Source organism: Crinia signifera, unplaced genomic scaffold (assembly GCF_055691185.1).
Source record: "Crinia signifera unplaced genomic scaffold, ASM5569118v1 HAP2_SCAFFOLD_76, whole genome shotgun sequence".
Taxonomy (NCBI): Eukaryota; Metazoa; Chordata; class Amphibia; order Anura; family Myobatrachidae; genus Crinia; species Crinia signifera.
This window is the reverse complement of record NW_028142664.1, coordinates 91,455-105,243: the sequence shown is the minus strand read 5'-3', so window position 1 is coordinate 105,243 and position 13,789 is coordinate 91,455. Positions and strand designations below refer to the sequence as shown.

At 45.9% G+C, this 13,789-nt stretch overlaps 1 protein-coding gene across 1 annotated transcript in view; it reads left to right on the top strand.

The window, feature by feature from the left end:
• The window catches only part of LOC146056231 (tyrosinase-like), a 44,245-nt gene that overhangs the window by 4,672 nt on the left and 25,784 nt on the right, over positions 1-13,789 (top strand). The window lies entirely within an intron of this gene.

The following is a 13,789-nucleotide window of genomic DNA, read 5'->3' as shown; positions in this document are numbered from 1 at the left end:
CTGAGGACATGATATGTAACTGGCACTACTAGGGACATCTGTAGCAGCACTACTGGAGACATCTGTAACTGGCACTACTGGGGACATGATATGTAACTGGCACTACTGGGGACATGATAATGTAACTGTCTCTACTGGTGACAGCTGTACCATCACTACTGGGGACATGATCTGTAACTGGCACTACTGGGGACATGATACGTAACTGGCACTTCTGGGGACATGATATGTAACTGGCACTACTGGGGACATGATATGTAACTGGCACTACTGGGGACATGATATGTAACTGGCACTACTGGGGACATGATATGTAACTGGCACTACTGAGGACATGATATGTAACTGGCACTACTAGGGACATCTGTAGCAGCACTACTGGAGACATCTGTAACTGGCACTACTGGGGACATGATATGTAACTGGCACTACTGGGGACATGATCTATAACTGGCACTACTGAGGACATGATATGTAACTGGCACTACTGGGGACATGATATGTAACTGCTACTACTGGGGACATGATATGTAACTGGCGCTACTGGGGACATGTGTAACTGGCACTACTGGGGATATGATATGTAACTGGCACTACTAGGGCTATGATATGTAACTGGCACTACTGGGGCATAATATGTAACTGGCACTACTAGGGCTATGATATGTAACTGGCACTACTGGGGCATAATATGTAACTGGCGCTACTGGGGACATGATATGTAACTGGCGCTACTAGGGACATCTGTAACTGGCACTACTAGGGATATGATATGTAACTGGCACTACTAGGGATATGATCTGTAACTGGCACTACTGGGGACATTATATGTAACTGGCGCTACTGGGGACATGATATGTAACTGGCGCTACTGGGGACATGATATGTAACTGGCGCTACTGGGGACATGATATGTAACTGGCACTACTGGGGACATGATATGTAACTGGCACTACTGGGGACATGATATGTAACTGGGCCTACTGGGGACATGATATGTAACTGGTACTACTGGGGACTTGATATGTAACTGGCGCTACTGGGGACATATGAAACTGGCACTACTAGGGACATGATATGTAATTGGCACTACTGGGACATAATATGTAACTGGCGCTACTGGGGACATGATATGTAACTGGCACTACTGGGGACATGATATGTAACTGGCACTACTGGGGACATGATATGTAACTGGCACTACTGGGGACATCTGTAACTGGCAGTACTAGGGATATGATATGTAACTGGCGCTACTGCGACATGATCTGTAACTGGCACTACTGGGGACATTATATGTAACTGGCACTACTGGGGACATGATATGTAACTGGGCCTACTGGGGACATGATATGTAACTGGGACTACTGGGACATAATATGTAACTGGCGCTACTGGGGACATGATATGTAACTGGCACTACTGGGGACATGATATGTAACTGGCACTACTGGGGACATGATATGTAACTGGCACTACTGGGGACATCTGTAACTGGCAGTACTAGGGATATGATATGTAACTGGCGCTACTGCGACATGATCTGTAACTGGCACTACTGGGGACATTATATGTAACTGGCACTACTGGGGACATGATATGTAACTGGGCCTACTGGGGACATGATATGTAACTGGCGCTACTGGGGACATGATCTGTAACTGGTGCTACTGGAACATGATCTGTAACTGGTGCTACTGGAACATGATCTGTAACTGGCGCTACTGGGGACATGATATGTAACTGGCACTACTGGGGACATGATATGTAACTGGGCCTTCTGGTGACATGATATGTAACTGGCGCTACTGGGGACATGATATGTAACTGGCACTACTGGGGACATGATATGTAACTGGCACTAAATATGTGTATGAAAATGATTGCTTGGCATTCAAAGTCAGTACCTGAGATAGTACACAGACTTTGTTTCATGTTTATAACCTTGTTTCATGCACAGATATATTATTTGTGTGTATCACACGTGTTTGATGTGCATATACAACATAAATGCAAGATATCTCATTAACCCCTTACCGCCACAGCCTGTTTTTGCCTTCCTGACAGAGCCCTTTTTTTTCAAATCTGACATGTATCACTTTATGTGGGGATAACTTTTTATTGCTTTTACTTATCCCAGTGATTTTGAGATTGTTTTCTCGTGACAAATTGTACTTTAAGTTAGTGGTAAATTTTGGTCGATACAGTCTGTGTTTTTTTGTGAAAAATACCAAAATGTCGTAAAAAAATTGAAAATTTTGCAATTTTCAAAATGTTAAATTTTCTGCTTGTGAGACAAATAATCATACCACTCAAAATAGTTAATAACTAACAAAGACCATGGGCGAAATGTAATAGGGTGCGATTTTTGGACGAGTTCCAAACTCGCCAGAAATCGCACCTTTAAAAATCGCGTTTTTTGCCGCGAATTCGCATATGTAATGAGATGCGAATTAGCGGCAAAAAATGTGATTTGCCGCGATTTGCCGCGATTTTTAGTCATGAAAATGTGCGCATTTTCAGTCATGAAAATGTGCGCATTTTCATAAATGCGATTTTGTTCCAAAAAAAAAAAGTAAAAAAAAAAAAACGGCGTGGGGTCCCCCCTCCTAAGCATAACCAGCCCCGGGCTCATTGAGCCGGACCTGGTTCCAAAAATACGGGGGGACAAAAAGCATAGGGGTCCCCCGTATTTCTGAAACCAGCCCCGGACTCTTGGACCGGTCCTGGTTCCAAAAATACGGGGGACAAAAAATCTGGGGGTCCCCCGTATTTTGAAACCAGCACCGGGCTCCAACAGCCCGCGGTGTCATGCCACAGCCGGGGGACACTTTTTATACAAGGTCCCCCGGCCAAAACATGAGCACCGTGGCTGGTCAGCCTTGGACGGGGTACCTGGAGGAGTGGGGACCCCCCCAATAAAGGGGTCCCCCCCCCCCCAGGCTTCACCCGTCCAGGGCTGAAGCCCGGGGCTGTCACCGGCGTCCGTGGCCAGTGGACGCCGGCCTGATAGGGTTAAATCCATCATACATATCATGACATTGCTTTTTACCGGCGAACTACAAGTGCCAGCAGACCTCCCCCGCATGCTGGGACTTGGAGAACCACAAGTCCCAGCATGCGGGGCATTAATGGGCCCGCTGGGACTTGTAGTCCACCTGTAAAAAGAATGTTTATAAAAAACACACACACAGAGAAGTACAAGTTTATTACACACACACACCTCAATTTTACACCAGCATACTTACCATTCCTGGATCCAGCGCTGGTCTGGCTGCTTCACAGCCGGCTCCCCCCGCACTGACAGTCAGCGGGGAGAACCGGCTTTCTCCGTTGCTTCTAACAGCTTCTGTAGCGCTGTCCGAGTGCTACAGAGGCTGAGAGCGTGATTGGCTGAGCTACAGTATGCGTCTCCATGGAGACGCATAGCTCAGCCAATCAGGACTGAGCTATGCGTCTCCATGGAGACGCATACTGTAGCTCAGCCAATCACGCTCTCAGCCTCTGTAGCACTCGGACAGCGCTACAGAAGCTGTTAGAAGCAACGGAGAAAGCCGGTTCTCCCCGCTGCCTGTCAGTGCGGGGGGAGCCGGCTGTGAAGCAGCCAGACCAGCGCTGGATCCAGGAATGGTAAGTATGCTGGTGTAAAATTGAGGTGTGTGTGTGTAATAAACTTGTACTTCTCTGTGTGTGTGTTTTTTATAAACATTCTTTTTACAGGTGGACTACAAGTCCCAGCGGGCCCATTAATGCCCCGCATGCTGGGACTTGTGGTTCTCCAAGTCCCAGCATGCGGGGGAGGTCTGCTGGCACTTGTAGTTCGCCGGTAAAAAGCAATGTAATGATATGTATGATGGATTTAACCCTATCAGGCCGGCGTCCACTGGCCACGGACGCCGGTGACAGCCCCGGGCTTCAGCCCTGGACGGGTGAAGCCTGGGGGGGGGGGACCCCTTTATTGGGGGGGTCCCCACTCCTCCAGGTACCCCGTCCAAGGCTGACCAGCCACGGTGCTCATGTTTTGGCCAGGGGACCTTGTATAAAAAGTGTCCCCCGGCTGTGGCATGACACCGCGGGCTGTTGGAGCCCGGTGCTGGTTTCAAAATACGGGGGACCCCCAGATTTTTTGTCCCCCGTATTTTTGAAACCAGGACCGGTCCAAGAGTCCGGGGCTGGTTTCAGAAATACGGGGGACCCCTATGCTTTTTGTCCCCCCGTATTTTTGGAACCAGGTCCGGCTCAATGAGCCCGGGGCTGGTTATGCTTAGGAGGGGGGACCCCACGCCGTTTTTTTTTTATAAAAACACTTTTACACATTTTTATTAACAGAACCATGCACAGATCTCAATGATCTGTGCATGGTTCTGTCAAATTCGCCTGTCAGAACCTGGTCTATTTTTCTTTGCGATTTTTGGTAACATTGACCAAAAATCGCACCCTATTACATTTGCGAGTTGTATACTTTATAATGGGAAAACATCTGGATGCGAATTGAAATGTGACTAAAAATCGCACTTCGAAAAGTGCGATTTCGCGGTAAAAAGTGTGATTTTTTACCGCTATTTTCAACCTATTAAATGTGCGATTTTCGGAAAATGTGCGATTTCGGCCGTTTTTGACCAAAAATCGCACATGTCTAAAAAATCGCACCCTATTACATTTCGCCCCATATGTCTACTTTATGTTGCCATCATTATTTCAACCTCCTTTTAATTTTTTTGGACACTAGGAGGCTTAAAATATGAATAGCAAATTCTCAAATTTTCAAGAAAATTTCAAACACTGATTTTTTTAGGGACCAGTTCAGTTCTGATGGGACTTTGAGGGACTTGTATGTGAGACACCCCCATAAATGATGCCATTTCAAAAACTGCACCCCTCACAGTATTCAAAACAGCATTTTGGAAGTTTGTTAACCCTTTAGGTGTTTCACAGGAATTAAAACAAAGTGTAGGTGAAATTTCAAAATTTCATTTTTTTTGCAGATTTTCAATTTTAATACATTTTTCTAAGGAACACAGTCGATTTTACTAGAGAAATGTGACTAAAAATTGATTCCCCCAATTCTTTTGTTTTCATAAATATCCTATATGTGGCCCTAGTGTGCACGTTGACCAAACCACAGGCTTCATAATAGAAGGAGCACCTACTTGATTTTGGAGCCTCCTTTTTATGAGATTATTTTTTAGGCACCATGTAGGTTTCTAGGCACCATAAGATGCTAAAAGTTAGGAACCCCCCCACAAGTGACCCCATTATGCAAACTACACCCCTCAGGGAATTCATCTAGGGGTATGGTGTACATTTCAAACCCCCAGGGGTTTCACCAATTGTGGTACAACTGGGCAGTGAAAATGAAAAATTAAATTTTTTACACAAAAATACAGTTCTGGCTCAAAATTTTTCATTTTCACAAGGAATGAAGGAGACAAAGCACCCCAAAATCTGTGCCGCAATTTCTCCCGAGTACGGCAATGCCTCATATGTGACCAAAAAATACCATTTGGGTGCATGGCAGGACTCAGAAGGGAAGGAGTGATATTTGGATTTTGCAGCACACATTCTGGTGGAATGTTGGTGGGTGCTATGTCGCATTAGCAAGACCCCCCAAGCACCAATACAGTGGAACCCCCCCACAATTGACCCCATTTTGCAAACTACACCCTCAGGGAATTCATCTAGGGGTATAGTGTACATTTCAAACCCCCAGGGGTTTCACCAATTTTGATACAACTGGGCTGTGCAAATGAAAAATTACATTTTTTACACAAAAATGCAGTTCTGGCTCAAAATTTTTCATTTTCACAAGGAATGATGGAGACAAAGCACCCCAAAATCTGTGCCCCAATTTCTCCCGAGTACGGCAATGCCTCACATGTGACCAAAAAATACCATTTGGGTGCATGGCAGGACTCAGAAGGGAAGGAGTGATTTTTGGATTTTGCAGCTCAGATTCTGGTGGAATGTTGGTGGGTGCTATGTCGCATTAGCAAGACCCCCCAAGCACCAATACAGTGGAACCCCCCCACAAGTGACCCCATTTTGCAAACTACACCCCTCAGGGAATTCATCTAGGGGTATAGTGTACATTTCAAACCCCCAGGGGTTTCACCAATTTTGATACAACTGGGCTGTGCAAATGAAAAATTACATTTTTTACACAAAAATGCAGTTCTGGCTCAAAATTTTTCATTTTCACAAGGAATGATGGAGACAAAGCACCCCAAAATCTGTGCCCCAATTTCTCCCGAGTACGGCAATCCCTCACATGTGACCAAAAAATACCATTTGGGTGCATGGCAGGACTCAGAAGGGAAGGAGTGATTTTTGGATTTTGCAGCTCAGATTCTGGTGGAATGTTGGTGGGTGCTATGTCGCATTAGCAAGACCCCCCAAGCACCAATACAGTGGAACCCCCCCACAAGTGACCCCATTTTGCAAACTACACCCCTCAGGGAATTCATCTAGGGGTATAGTGTACATTTCAAACCCCCAGGGGTTTCACCAATTTTGATACAACTGGGCTGTGCAAATGAAAAATTACATTTTTTACACAAAAATGCAGTTCTGGCTCAAAATTTTTCATTTTCACAAGGAATGATGGAGACAAAGCACCCCAAAATCTGTGCCCCAATTTCTCCCGAGTACGGCAATGCCTCACATGTGACCAAAAAATACCATTTGGGTGCATGGCAGGACTCAGAAGGGAAGGAGTGATTTTTGGATTTTGCAGCTCAGATTCTGGTGGAATGTTGGTGGGTGCTATGTCGCATTAGCAAGACCCCCCAAGCACCAATACAGTGGAACCCCCCCCACAAGTGACCCCATTTTGCAAACTACACCCCTCAGGGAATTCATCTAGGGGTATAGTGTACATTTCAAACCCCCAGGGGTTTCACCAATTTTGATACAACTGGGCTGTGCAAATGAAAAATTACATTTTTTTACACAAAAATGCAGTTCTGGCTCAAAATTTTTCATTTTCAGAAGGTATGAAGGAGAAAAAGCACCCCAAAATCTGTGCCCCAATTTCTCCCGAGTACGGCAATGCCTCATGTGTGACCAAAAAGTGGCAGGACTCAGAAGGGAAGGAGAGATATTTGGATTTTGCAGCATAGATTCTGGTGGAATGTTGGTGGGTGCTATGTCGCTTTAGCAAGACCCCCAAAGCACCAATACAGTGGAACCCCCCCACAAGTGACCCCATTTTGCAAACTACACCCCTCAGGGAATTCATCTAGGGGTATAGTGTACATTTCAAACCCCCAGGGGTTTCACCAATTGTGGTACAACTGGGCAGTGAAAATGAAAAATTAAATTTTTTACACAAAAAATGCAGTTCTGGCTCAAAATTTTTCATTTTCCCAAGGAAGGAAGGAGACAAAGCACCCCAAAATCTGTGCCCCAATTTCTCCCGAGTACGGCAATGCCTCATGTGTGACCAAAAAGTGGCAGGACTCAGAAGGGAAGGAGTGATATTTGGATTTTGCAGCACAGATTCTGGTGGAATGTTGGTGGGTGCTATGTCGCATTAGCAAGACCCCCAAAGCACCAATACAGTGGAAACCCCCCACAAGTGACCCCATTTTGCAAACTACACCCCTCAGGGAATTCATCTAGGGGTATAGTGTACATTTCAAACCCCCAGGGGTTTCACCAATTTTGATACAACTGGGCAGTGAAAATGAAAAATTACATTTTTTTTACACAAAAATGCAGTTCTGGCTCAAAATTTTTTCATTTTCAGAAGGTATGAAGGCGAAAAAGCACCCCAAAATCTGTGCCCCAATTTCTCCCGAGTATGGCAATGCCTCATATGTGACCAAAAAATACCAGTTGGGTGCATGGCAGGACTCAGAAAGGAAGGAGTGATTTTTGGATTTTGCAGCTCAGATTCTGGTGGAATGAATGGTGGGTGCTATGTGGCATTAGCAAGACCCCCGAAGCACGGTGAAATGATGAACCTAATAATCCATAGATGTGTGGTATATTTTAAAACACTCCTTTATACATAGGCCGGGTTTGTCGGGGCAAGTTTCACAGTGGAAAATAGTTTCCTTTCTTATTCCCTTTTTATAGCAAACTTTGCACCTTTTTTGTGTCCTGCCCTTTCTTGCAGTGGAGGGGATTTCGTTCGGAAAATGCTGCCCTGGTACAATACGGGGGCCAGTACTAGAAGTACTGGGGCCCTCTGCCTGCTGGTTCCCAAATATTAGGCCCTTTATGACTTCCTCTTGAAAGTGCATAAATGTCCCCCTCTGGCCGGTAGAACGGAATAGCACGTAAGCATTATACAGTGCCATCTGGATGATATACACGGCCAGCTTCTTGTACCAGATTTTTGTTTTCCGCAGGGCACTGTACGGCTTCAGTACCTGATCTGAAAGATCCACTCCGCCCATGTACCTATTGTAATCCAGGATACAATTAGGTTTTGAGGTGTGGGTACTGGTACCTCGTACAGGGACGGAGGTGGTACTGTCTCCGTGAATTGTTGTCAGTATAAGGACATCCCTCTTGTCCTTATATTTGACCAACAACATATTTTCGGTGCATATTCCCCTGCTTTCACCCCTTCTCATTACTTGGGCAATGTGCGTTTTTGGGAGGCCTCTTTGGTTCTTGCGCACAGTACCGCAAGCTGCTGTACCTCTTGAACCAAGGGCCTTAAACAGGGGGATGCTAGTGTAAAAGTTATCCACATAGAGGTGATAACCTTTATCCAGGAAGGGGTGCACTAAATCCCAGACAATTTTTCCACTAACACCTACGAGGGAGGGGGGGCATTCTGGCGGTTCAATTCTTGAATCCTTCCCTTCATATACCCTAAACATGTGGGTGTGCCCTGAGGTGCTTTCACACAGCTTATACATTTTTATGCCATACCTTGCCCTCTTACTGGGAAGGTACTGGCGGAATTTAACCCTTCCTTTAAAATGTATAAGGGACTCGTCGATACAAATAAATTTTTCAGGGATGTACATCTCTGCAAATTTGGCACTGAAATGATCAATGACCGGCCTGACTTTGAATAGCCGGTCAAAGGTGGGATCATCTCTGGGTGGGCACTGTGCATTATCGTTGTAATGCAAAAATTTAAGTATCATCTCAAAACGAGTCCGGGTCATGGCCATACGGTAAAGTGGGGTGCTGTACAGAACATCTGTACTCCAATATTGCCTAATTTCTGGCTTTTTTACTATGCCCATATGAAACACCAGACCCCAAAACGTCATCATCTCTACTGCATCTACAGGGGTCCACCTAGCAAATGATGACGTGGGGTTTTGAGCAGTAAACTGCTGGGCATATAAATTAGTTTGGTCCACCATTAAATTTATAAAATCATCAGAGAAAAATAATTTGAAAAAGTCAATTTCTCTGAGACCTGTGGAATCAAATTGGATTCCTGGCATGGCCAAAAACTCAGGAACCTGGGGCTCAAAATTGTCTGGTGGTGGGGTCCATACGAGATCAATTATTGAGGGGGGGTCTCAGCTGCTCTACGGGGGCGTCTTTGAGGGGGTCCCTCATCACTAGAGGAGGAAGAGGAGCTTAAGATGAATCCTTCAAATTCCCCGCTTGCCTCACTGGCTGTGTCAGAGTCAGAGGCAAGCATGGCATATGCCTCCTCCACTGAATACATTCTTCTGGATGACTGGGATGACATTTGGGATGACATTTGGGATGCCATTTTTATTTTTGTGTTACTGGTAGTGAAATGTTTTAACACGTGTATAGTGTAGGGGGGGGGTACAAACTTTATTTCAACCCGGGGGGTATGTAGTGTGTAGTGTGTATGTAGTGCAGAAAAAAAAAATACTTTATACAAAAAAAAAAAATTGAAGGGGTTAAAAAAAAAAAAATTGAAGGGGTTAAAAAAAAAAAAAAAGGTCCTGCGCCAAAAATTGAGCACAGATGTTGGTCAGTAACGTCCGTCACTGAACATCGCTCAAAGGCAACAGGAATTTGATCAAAAAAAAAAAAATAGATCAACCCTGTGCCGAAAAAGCTGATCAGTGATGTACGTCACTGATCAGCGCACAGTGGCCACAGGACACCCACAAAATCACAGTGTGTGTAAAAAAAAAATTAAAAAAAGACCCCACAGCACCCACAAAAAAAAAAAAGGTGATCAGTGATGCGACACTGATTACCAGTGAGGGGCAGCAGGTGCACAACCTTTGGTGCAACTGACAGTGCAACTGGCAGCAACTGACAGGTATATATAAAAAAAAAAAAACTCTGCACCCCCAAAAAGTTGCTGATCACCTCAGATATAGTGATCAGCACAAAAGGCGGGGGCAGCAGACACAAAATATAGCACTCTCTATCACTCTCTGTCACTATCTCTCTCTATCTCTCTATCTCTCACTATCTATCACTCTATGACACTGCAGCAGCAGCACTGACAGTTATATATATGAAAAATAACCCCTGCACCCCCAAAAAGTTGCTGGGGGTGCACAAAATGGGGGCAGCAGACACAAAATATAGCAGTCTCTATCACTCTCTGTCACTATCTCTCTCTATCTCTCTATCTCTCACTATCTATCACTCTATAACACTGCAGCAGCAGCACTGACAGGTGTATATATATATATAAAAAAAAACCTGCGCCCCCAAAAAGTTGCTGATCAGTTAATTTATACTGATCAGCACAAAAGGGGGGGCAGCAGTCAGTTATATAAAAAATATATAGCACAATCTGTCACTATCTCTCTATCTCTCTCTATCTCTCTCTCTCTATCTCTCTCTATCTCTCTATCTATAACTCTATTACACTGCAGCAGCACAAAATATAGCACTCTCTGTCACTAGGCCTCTCTATCTCTCTCTCTCTCTATCTCTCTCTCTCTAACTCGATGACACTGCAGCAGCACAACACAGCACAACACAGCACAGGATGTCACAAGATGAAGCAAGATCCCAAGCAGTGATCAGGTAAGTATTGAGCAAGGTTCTGGTCAGTAAATGGCGGCAGCTGGGCACGGTGACCGCACTGCACGCTATTCCAGACCGGAATGGCGTCTGCAGTGCAGTCACGTTAGTTTAAACCCCCCTCCATGGCTGTGATTGGTCCGTCGGTCCGACGAACCAATCACGGCCTTTGGGGGCGGACGGGGTGAGGTTGGGTGACACCAGTGTCACCCTTACACCCCGCGGTGATTGGTGCTGTACTTTAAAGCACCAATCACCTCCGATCGCGTGTCACCGGCGAACGTTATTCGCCGGTGACACAGAAAACGCTGTGAATGGCTGTTCACACTGAACAGCCAATCACAGCGATCGCCGACGGGGGGGCGGCATCGCAGCCCCCCCTGGGCATGCAGGGACATGTCTGCTGTCAGGGACAGCAGACATCGTCCCTCTGTCACTGCGTCTCTAGACGCAGTGACAGTTTGAAGTCATGACGTATATATACGTCATGTGTCGGGAAGTACTTCCCGGCCATGACGTATATATACGTCAAATGTCGGGAAGGGGTTAAGGCGCCCCCCCCACACCTACATACCCTTGTGAGAGGTATCTCATGCTATCAGGAGAGATGACAGGTTGTCCGGGCCCCGGTGAAATGTAGGGGACGTGACCTTCATGAGGGTGCATGGGCCCGCCCCTATGGAAATAATAAACCAGCGGGAGAGGACAGGCTGTCGCTTCCTCTCTCCCCCAATCAGCACTTAGCAGTGTGTGCTGAGCTGGGGGGAGAGGCTGCGGCAGGATGTAATCTCTCTCCCCATTGCCCGGCTCCCTGCAACAAGGGAGAGGGGGGGTGGGACCCAGTAGGCCCAGATAAAAAGTTAAGTATGTATTGCTCTAGGGCTCTGATATACAGTACATGGGACTGCGCAATGGATTGGATGTGGAGGTGAAACGCATGTGATTTGCCACTTTTCATCCAATTCATTGGCCCGTTGCATCAGAATCAGATCAAATTGGCCAAAATCGCACTAGTGTATGGGGGCTTTAAAACTTTGACATTCTACATATTGCTTCACCTACTATATACAACACTCAATACATAGCTGCTGCTTGTTACTAATGTTACACGTATTAACCCTTGGGGTCCATTTATTCACATTTTTACTAAAATGTTCACCTCACATACAGGGCCATCTCTAATTCCATTGCTCCATATATCTCTAACCTCATCTCCATTCATACACCCTCCCGCCCTCTACGGTCAGCTGACGACTGTCGTCTCTCCTCCACCCTGATCACTGCTTCCCATGCTAGAGTACAGGACTTTGCCCGTGCTGCACCCCTTCAGTGGAACGCACTCCCTAGCTCCATTAGACTCTCCCCGACCTTGCAAAGCTTCAAACGGGCACTGAAAACTCACCTATTCATCAAAGCGTACCCTTCCACTGCATAAACCAGCTGGTTCTCCGACCCCTCACCTGTTTACATCCTGCTATCTAACCACCACCCCCTCGCTTGCACCTCTTGTAATCTGTCTGTCTCCCCTTCCTACTAGATTGTAAGCTCCTCCGAGCAGGGCCCTCTTCCCTCCTGTTGTCAAAGCCCTCTTCTCTTCACATTTCACTCACAGCTCTCCTTTACTCCAACACTCAGTGACCATCTTCATACTCCTCTCCATCATTGGCCTCAAGCCTCTAGTTGTAGGTTGATTGAGTCCTCACTACTTACATTTAAGCTGTAATGTGTATTGATCTGTGGCGCTCTTTATTTGTATTGTATTTTTGTTATTTATTCAATGTTATGCCAAGTTTTGTCTCCCTGTATTGTTCCTTTGTACGGCGCTGCGAAACACTTGTGGCGCCTTATAAATATAATAATAATAATAATAATAATAATAATAATAATAATAAAATGTGAAATCGGTTTCACACCCATCTCGCATTATTTTAGTATCACTTGAAGGCATATATCCCATCTGGCCACATATACAAAAAAGTCATAAAATTCCAGTAGTGAACCCTGTGAGAACCCCCGGCTTCAGCTGGCCAATCAGAGGGCTCCCATGCAAATCGGAGGTTCTGCAGAGGCTTTCACTGCCCCTAGGCAGTGCGGAAACAGTGTGACCGTGTGAGGATGATGTTGAAAAATCATACTCCCCTCCCCAGGGTCCACTGCTCGGTGCTTTGGCAAGCCTGCCGGTCTTCGGGGCTCCCTGCTGCTCTGTGACTGCCTCTGTGGCACACTTCACAGCAACGGGGCTCACAGAAGGAGGAAGCCCAGAATACGAGTCTATTCCCAAGTGGTTAGTGTGAATCAGCAGAGGTGGTGGGGTCGGGGGTGGTCAATGGATCACATTCCAGGGGGTCATCGCAATGGGGATGGTTGGCAGTAATGGCGGTGCAGCACTGGGGAGGGGGGGTGTCCTTTTCTCTAGACTTGAACCTGAGGACTATTGGGGACCCAGCAGATGAGGTCACCTGGTGGCAGTTGGTGGGCCCATATTTTGTCCCTCAGCTTTACGGTTACATTGCCGTGTTTAGTACTTGATGTGCACCTGCCTTTTTTCTCTGTTGAACGAAGCCATCCGGCTGAGTAACATCTTCTCATTATGTTTAGAATTAGGGTGTGTAACTCAAGCCCCCTCCCTATACACTGTACAATTTTGGGGACATTATAAGGCCAATTTTGGTCATCGATAGGAGTGGGAAGTCAAGTTTAATCTGTATGTAGCATTCACAAGGATTCCGAGCAGGATTTGTGCGTAAAACAAACCCAAACCTCTCCTCCTCGTACACGTTTTAAGCATTCGGAAGACCTAAAAGACGTTCTTCAGGGCACTGAAGAGTGTAAACCTTTTTGTTTGCTC